General features: G+C 43.2%; 1 long non-coding RNA gene across 1 annotated transcript; it reads right to left on the minus strand.

Moving 5' to 3' along the window:
* Positions 1-2,530: 2,530 nt before the first annotated feature.
* Positions 2,531-8,219, minus strand: LOC112398300 (uncharacterized). Its single transcript, XR_003002970.1, has 2 exons — positions 7,906-8,219; positions 2,531-3,368 (listed from the first exon to the last, which is right to left on the minus strand). It is a non-coding gene; the product is annotated as an uncharacterized LOC112398300 (long non-coding RNA).
* Positions 8,220-8,861: the final 642 nt, after the last annotated feature.

The following is an 8,861-nucleotide window of genomic DNA, read 5'->3' on the forward strand; positions in this document are numbered from 1 at the left end:
AGGCAGAGAAGGGAGGAGAGAAGGAGGGTAAACCCGCTGCAAAAGGAAAACCCACCACGGAGGAGAAAAGCACATTCCTGGGCTAGGCAGGTACCAACACTGTGAAAGCCTGTGCAACCAGATAATATGGACTCCAAGAGAGAAGAAGAAATGGTTCTTGAGGCTGGGGTGTGGGTTATCTTGTTCATCTTTGTATTTCCTGCAGAAACCACCATATTTCTGGCACATAGTAAGTCTTGGTAGAGCTCTGCTTAACTCAATTGTAATAAAATTATTTTCTCATGTAAATGGAAAATTACTTTATCTTTGGGATGTTAATCTTTGAAGAATCTTAAACTAGCCAGAAGAACGTTTTCATTATTCTAAAGTACTTTCTTTCCTCCTTTCCCCCCCACCCCTTGTTTGGTTTATAATAACCTTTATTATTCCTTTTAAGTTATAAAATAAAACACGCCCAGAACTAAAAGAATATACACATCTACCAGAAACAACCAACCAACCAAACCAAAACAAAACCCCCATAATCTCATTGACCAGTGATTTTTTTTCTGGGCCTAAAATTTTAAAGTGTATTTACATATTGTTGTACATATTTTTGTGTTGTTCTCACTCAAAATATTGTGGCTATTTTCCTATGATAACAAATATGGTTCTTTCATTTCAGTTTTAATGGCACATACTGGTCCATTGCCTGAATGTGCTATCATTTTCTTTTTTAGACTTTGATGTTCTCAATGTTTTGCTTTGCTTTTTTTGCCCTTCTAAACTACGCTGTCATAAACATCCTAGTATTTAAAAATCTATGTGCAAAATGGATTATTTCCTTAGGCTAAATTTCAACATGAATGACTTGATTACCAATTTGACTTGTTTTAAGCGTTTTGATATATATTGTCAAGCTTCCTTCCAGAAAGTTATATCAATTAATACTTCCACCAGGAAGTTGTACCTGAGAGTGCTTCCTTTTCTATATCGTATCCAACAGAGCACTAGTGTTTTTTATTCCTTTTTCTTTTTTTTAATTTGGGTCAATGCAAGAAGGTTAAAAGTAAACTTTTACAATTTGCTTTTTTAAACTGTGTCTAAACTTTTTTCATATACATATTGGTTATTTCCAATATATACAAAAGTAGAGAGACTTGTATATGAAACCTTCATGTACTCATCAACTCAGCACCCAGATTCGACAATTATCAACTCATAGCTAATCAATCTTGTTTCTTTTTTTTTTTTTTTTTGGTAGCAAATCTTCAACATCATCTCATTTCATCTGTAAATATTTCAGTATATAGAAGACTGAAAATTATGTAGTCAAATTCACCAATTTTTTCCTTTGTGGTTTCTGCCTTTGGTGTTAAGCTCAAAAATATATAAATTTTCATCTGTATTTTCCAGTTGTCGTTTGGTTTCCTTTTAAAAAATCTTTGATTTTTTTGATCCATCAGGATTGAACTTTATCTTTTTTTCAAATATTTAACCAATTATCGAAATAAGTTAATATAATCCTACAAATTTGGAATATCAACTTTATCACACCTGAAATATTTACAGACAGCTAGATCTGTCCGGTCTTATGCTAGTATTACTTTTTTTGAGTATGTTCTTTCATTATTATAAATTCCCTGAATAACACTATAGATCAATCATTCATGTACACTGTTTTCATGTGCAATTATCCAAAATTCTGGAAAAAAAAAACCAAAACCTTAAAATTGAAGCCTTGATATTGTTCATTATCACCTTAAAATTAGATTTGCAAGCTCAGCATATGAAAGGCTGTTCCTTCCCACTTCCCATTTTTAAAAAATCACTTATATAAACTAACTATTACATCTTTGCACATTAAAAAAGCAATTAGAAATTACTAGAAATTGAATTCCAATAACTAGTAAATCTGTTTTGGATTCCTATTACGTGCTAGGACATAATGTTTGGTGCTGATTGTACAGGGAAAAGCAAGATGGACACAACTCCTATCTTCAAGTATCTTACCAAGTCCAAATTCTGTGATCAATTTCAGGGACTCTGGACCTCCTATTAAGAATCCGTGAATAGGTGATAGGATGAGACTAGTTAGAAATGCAGGTCTGAGGACCTAATCATCCATGAGAAGAATGGAACTGTGAAAACACCTATCTGTGTGTTGCTGGTGTTTTATTTCTTTCAATCCTTATCTCTGCAGTGCTTTCTCAGCATTTCATGGATCTCCTGAGCTCTCCCCAGCTGGGTTCCAGTGACCTCATTTACAACACTTTTGATAAGAGCCCTCGGGCTGAAAAAGGTTCTGGGAAAAGGTACTTTGCCTCCAAAAGCTTTTAGTTGAATGGTGGGCCCTTCCCCTAATTAACACGGGCTTAGATTTCCTGGAATTGCCTCAAGTGTCATCTATACTATTTTCAAAATTATAAGCTTGATTTTCTTCACATTTCCAATGCATTTAATAGATATCGTCTCAAAAATCTATCCCATCTTCAGGCATACTTTAATATTTTTTTTAAATGGGGGAAAAAGCAGGATTCAGGCAAAACTGTTCCATTGTTCATCAACCAATATTCTTTGATTTTATTGAGAAAGCAGTTAAGAACAACGTAAGATCTTTTGTTTCTGATTCCTGAATCCGATTCCTAATTATTGCATGAGGCTACGGGTAACAAAATACTCAACTACAGTTACATAAAGTGACTTATCATTCTCACAGAATAAGAAGCCGCCGAGATGAAGGCAAAGCTGGGCAGCTATTCAACGATGCCACGAAGGATCTAGAATTTTATCTTTCTTCTCCACCATCTTCAACTATGAAATTCACCCTCATAGTGGCAAGGTGGCTCCCATAGCTCTAATAATAATAATGCCTGCAACCCAAGTGGGAACCAAGGGGAAGGGCAAAGAGGAACATTCCAGATGAGTCTGGCTCTGTTAAGTCTTTCCAGAAGCTCTGCAAAACTCTCCACATAGAGACTAGTAGCCAGAACTGTGTCCTGTGGCCATCTTCACAGCAGGGGAGGCCAGGTGACTGTGCATCTTAGCTGGGAGCATCGTTACCCAGAACAAAACCTGAGCTCTGTTGATAAGAAAGATGGGGAGAATGCCACAACTCCTCAGACGGAGGGCGTGTGTAGTCTATTCCTGCAGGGGGATGCTGGCATGGGCTTTGGACTTCTGTGTCTTCCACAAAGCCTGTCCTTCAATAATACTGCCCAAAACAGAAGGTACAGTCTTGATCTCTTGATGCACTCACTAAATCACTCACTCATTCTTTACTTGATCAATTTAATAAATATTTACTGAGCATCTTCTTTTAGCCAGGCATGGAAGAAACAGTGGTGACCAAAATAGGCATGATCCTTGCCCTCAGAGAGCATCCAGTCCTAAATTTAAAAAAAAGAAAAGAAAAGCAAAAGTAAAACAGGGCACTCATTTTTTTTTTTTTTTTTTTTTTTCCTAATTTGGCTGTGCCACCCGGCTTGCGGGATCTTAATTCCCCGACCAGGGATTGAACCAGGGCCCTGGCAGTGACAGCACCGCGTCCTAACCAGTGGACCACCAGGGAATTCCTGGGGGGCAATGTATCTTAGATTTCTCTTTTACCTTTCATCGAAACCACCATATTCAGTTTTGAAGCATAAATCTCCTCCTCTTACGGTCAGTGAAAAATGGATCATTCTCCTCTACACTGCTGACACAACTGAGGCCATCTCGACCCACTCAAAATCAAGCCGACCGATCTGGTAGAAAAGTTCAGTGTGTAAAGGGCCAATACTAAACAATTTGAGACCAAGGCATTTAGCTACTTGGAATATCGTTTAGTTTACGGACCCAGACTGGCTTAGCAGGATGCAGAGTTAGTCTGAGCAGCGGACCAATGAGCTTGTGGAGGGCAGGAGGGACTGTGTCTTAGCCACCTTTGCATTCTGCACATCAGCTCAGTGACCGAATCATGGTAAGTAGCTAGTAAATACGTTTGCTGATCTAGACCCAAACTTAACGTCTTTCTCTACTAAAATGTAGGAAGAGCCAAAGAGACATTCTTTAAGGGCAAAGTGAACAGCTAGTAATCCCTGACTTTTGCATTCTATAGGGCAAATTTATTCTTCCTGTGCTGCATGTTGAAGTTCGCCAACCAATATGCCAAGGCACGCAGCCACATTTGTTGTGGGTGTGAGAGGCGTGCAGATATTGAACCCCTTCTGTCTGGGGAGGCTGAGCCCCCCTGGGTGGGAGGGGGCATTGTCTCAAGGGGCCACACAAACTTGACCATGACTATGTGTGGCATGGGGTGAGAAACATTTGGGAGCTCTATTCTATGGCACAGATAACATTTTGGTTTTAGGTGAAACTTCATGAAGTTTGAATAACTTAAAAACAGACTTCAAATACATAGTTTGAACAGTCTTTGTCAACCAGATTTTTCTTTAGCCAAGTTTTTGAATAGTTCAGAAACATGTAAAAATGATTTGGTGAAGACATGGTCTTTTGAAACCAGGCCTGGAAGGTTATTGAAATCAATATGGGCAATTTCATTTAAAAAAGGGTCTCAATTTAATATTCCCACAAACCTGAACCAACATACTCTCCAGGGAAATAAATGCTCTGTTTGTTTTTTTTTAACATCTTTATTGGAGTATTATTGCTTTACAATGGTGCGTTAGTTTCTGCTGTATAACAAAGTGAATCAGCTATACGTATACATATATGCCCATATCTCCTCCCTCTTGCATCTCCCTCCCACAATAAATGCTCTTTGAATCCACCTCTGTGTAGCCTTCCAAGAGGATGAAAATAAAAACCAGGCTTTTATTTATTTACTTATTTATTTATTGGTATTTTACTCCATGACACTCCACAAATCCTTTAGGGATGTAAAAAAACAAATATCTGACTTTAAAATTTTCCTAACAATATTAACACTACTGCTACCAGGCCATCTGGAATATAAAGCTGGTCTCTTCCACCAGCTGCACGTTATACGCACCTACTTGGGACTCTCACTCTTTCATGAACTGCCATGCTATTCAAGTCCCATCAAAAGACAGATGAGGAGAGCAGTACTGGAGAAAGACTGACCAAGGGGCATGTTAAAACACTTTTTCATTTCAGTTCCTCAAATCCTATTTTATTCTGAATAAGACTAGGGAATAACACACTTGGCTATCACCTTACCTTCCCACAGAAATATCACCATGGAACCAGGATTCAAAACCATTCCCTTAGCTTTTACAGGGATTTGGGGTTTTTTTTGATTGTTCTGTTTTGTTTTGAATGCATGGGGAAAAGTGTTCTGAATCTTCTGCCAATACTTTAATTAAATTGTAAGGTACTTGAGAGCAGGGGCTGTCTTATCTTTATAGCTTCAGCACAAAAGTTCTAACATCTTAGGTGCTGTGAGCATGAAAAACATTACGTCAGTATATGTTGAATACAAGAAACAAAGTGCCTAAACTGTAGCAAGTTATAAAGCTTTTTAGAAAGGGAAACCTAATCTCCAGAAGATAAAATTTGGTTTGGGGTGAAACATCACCAAGTGCAAATAACGTTAAAATAGCACTTCAAATATTTAGTCTGAACAGGCTTTGCCAACCAAGTTTTCTTTAGCCCAAGTTTTTGGACAGTTTCAAAAACATTTAATAACTATTAATATTTTAGTGAAGAAATAACCTTTTAAAACCAGGTCCTGAAGGTTATAGAAATCAGTATGGGGACTTCCCTGGTGGTGCAGTGGTTAAGAATCTGCCTACCAATGCAGGGGACACGGGTTCGATCCCTGGTCTGGGAAGATCCCACATGTCGCAGATCAACTAAGCCTGCGCTCTAGAGCCCGTGAGCCACAACTACTGAGCCTGCGTGCCGCCACTACGGAAGCCTGTGCACCTAGAGCCTGTGCTCCGCAACAAGAGAAGCCACCACAATGAGAAGCCCGTGTACCGCATCGAAGAGTAGTCCCTGCTCACAACTAGAGAAAGCTCGTGTGCAGCAGTGAAGACCCAACACAGCCAAATAAAGAAAGAAAGAAAAAAGAAATCAGTATGGGTAAATTCATTTAGATGAAGGTGCTCAAAAATACACCTTCGACTGATGGCGCAGTGGTTGAGTCCGCCTGCCGATGCAGGGGACATGGGTTCGTGCCCCGGTCTGGGAAGATCCCACATGCTGCGGAGCGGTGCACGTCCGGAGCCTGTGCTCCACAACGGGAGAGGCCACAACAGTGAGAGGCCCGCGTACCGCAAAAAAAAAAAAAAAAAAAAAAAAAGTGCTCCGCAACGGGAGAGGCCACAACAGTGAGAGGCCCGCATACCACAAAAAAATTAATAATTAAAAAAACACCTTCCACAAAAGCCACAACAATGTTTAAATTCTCCTGGATGTCTGTGAGTTAAAACAACAGATCCAGAGTGGTGATGCTGGCAACTTCCATGTGTTTAGCTGCCCTGCTGGCAGTCCAGGAAGGGTATCTCCTGTCAATTCCTGAAAGAGAATTCAGCTGCCAATTCAGGAGGAGAAAGGAAGGATAGAAGGCTCTGCGAAGTTGGCACCGGAGCTTACTCAGTCTCAAGGCACTGAGAGTAATATTTGGAGGGGGGAAAAATTACTTAAAGGTGCATGCCAAGATTACAATGGATTTAAATCATTATAAAATCTTTCCTGATCAAGACCATTAAAAATCCGGGGCCCGAGAAACAAGCCTTGAGAAACTAGCGCTGTAAAGGACGCCTAGCTGCTACTAGAAAATCTAAGGCCCGTGGGATTAGAAATGACAACGGCCACGTGATATATTGCTAACTATACAGCGCGGCCCTGTTATAGTAGCTGACTTTTATAGATACAGGGATTTACTAAAGGCCCAGTCATGTCCCTAGGAAAGCAATACTGTGGCTACATATGCAGAAACAGCCTCCTGTAACAGGGAAATACAGCGATCGCCGCTCTACCCCACACCACCAGTACCCTTTATGGTCCTATGACTTTGGGAAGAGGCAGTTCAGAAAGCACCATGGACCCAAAGAGTCAAGTATTTCAGGTTCATTCCAACTCTCTTCCACTCGTTAAATTTTCAATAGATTCCCAAGAACCTCCATGCATGAGAAAACTTGGATTTGAGGAAGGGAATTTCAGGGGGAGGGGAGAGAGGGGAATGGTCCGATCGGGGAGGATACCCGCGCCACTTCCACTGTCCGGCCTGGGGATCGGCCCACCTGCCCCACGTGCCTAAGCCCGGGTGCCCCGCTCCTCCGGGTCCCTGCGCTCCCGGAGAGCCCCTGTCGGCCCCAGGTCGTGCTTCCCAGGGGGCTAAAGGTGCCGGCGCCCCCTCCAGGGTCCCCTCTGGGGATCTAACCCCTTGCCCCCCACGCAGACACCTAAGCCGGGCGCCCCATGTTCCGGGCCCCGGTCCGTCCCGGGAAGGAGGACTCGCTTCCCAGGCCAGAGCAGGTGCCCGCGCCCTCACACGCGGAGTCGGAGGAGGTGGCCGGGGAGCCCCGCCCAGATGCCGAGCCCGGCGCCGGGGCCCGGCCGGGGCGCGGGCGCTCGGTAACCCGGAAGTGGCGGCGGTGGCGGCGGTCGATGTGGGCGAGCAGAGACCCCCCCACCCCACCCGCCGCCCCGCGGCCGCCGTGGATTCTCTTTTCTTCTCGCTCCCTGGCTTTCTCTCACCCCCTCCAAAAACTCCGCCAGCCCTCGGGTTCCTGGAGAGTTCGGACTCGGAGGATTTTGCCTGCTTTGGCGCGCCCGGGTGCCCCCGATCCACCGGCTGGGTCTTTTGTGGTTCTGGTTACCGCAAGTGGCAACGTTGGGGTGCTTAAATACCGGGCAGAAACAGCTTGGTTCGCGTTTAGTTTGTGTGAGCTGGCAGCCAGAGGCTGGAGGTCCTCAGGCTGAAGTGACCTTGGGGAAGGCGCGCGAGTCTCATACCTCTGTTTCCTTCCTTGTAAAATCAGGGGGCGAGACGGGAAGACTTCCAAAAGACGTTCCGGTTGTAAAGTGCTCGGCGGGGCCGTGTCTGGGCATCCGTGGAGTCAGCCGCAGGGTCGGGTGGTGTGAAGTTTGCCTCCTGGTGGGGCTGAGTAGCTGGCACTGCGGGCAGGGAGTTAGCTCGTGCCTGTGGGCCTGGCACCTTCCTCAGAGCCTCAGTAAAAACCCAGGATGAGTTGGAATCTTACGGTACAGGGTTTGGGGAATCTCTTGACCTTGAGTTAGCATTCACAGGAGAACTACAAAGTATTTTATCGAGGGAGGGCCTTTTTTGTGCAAGGCAGAAATTGGGGGCGTGGTTTCGGGGCTAGACCTAGTAAGACCAGCAAACAAAACTTGAGTGTTAGTCCGAGTGAGGCAGAAGTCTGGTAAGTGGGCAAGTCGTGTCACCTGTTCGTGCTCCGGTTTGGGTATCTATGATTTTGCCCCAGCCACCTGGTACCAGGGATGGTGAAAATACCTGAGATCATGTCTCCTATGACATCCGATTGCTTCAGATGAAAGAGTCCCCAGAATAAGTTTAATTGGCACTGTTATGGCTATTGACACGTATAGTCTTTATCTAAAATGTGATTGCTCGGCTCATACAGACTGCCAACATTAGTGCTTTTTGTCTCCATTCCTGTTCATACATACGCTCATAAATTACCCTGTGCCTTTCTGGGAAGATGACTTGTCCAACAGGGAAGTACTTAGGATTCAATATGTTGCTTATTCACGTTCTCCTGAAGTCCTGAAGGAGTTCATTTGGATGATAGCTTTTTGAAAGTGGTTTAGGCTGAGATGGTACCATAGGCAGAGACACTGAGTCAGAATCTACAAGTTAAAAAGCCACCTGTTCCAGTAAAGGGTTTCAAAAGTATGTGTGTCACACACAATCAATAGATTGCTAGAAT

The sequence above is a fragment of the Neophocaena asiaeorientalis genome, unplaced genomic scaffold (assembly GCF_003031525.2).
Source record: "Neophocaena asiaeorientalis asiaeorientalis breed wild unplaced genomic scaffold, Neophocaena_asiaeorientalis_V1.1 scaffold155, whole genome shotgun sequence".
NCBI lineage: Eukaryota > Metazoa > Chordata > Mammalia > Artiodactyla > Phocoenidae > Neophocaena > Neophocaena asiaeorientalis.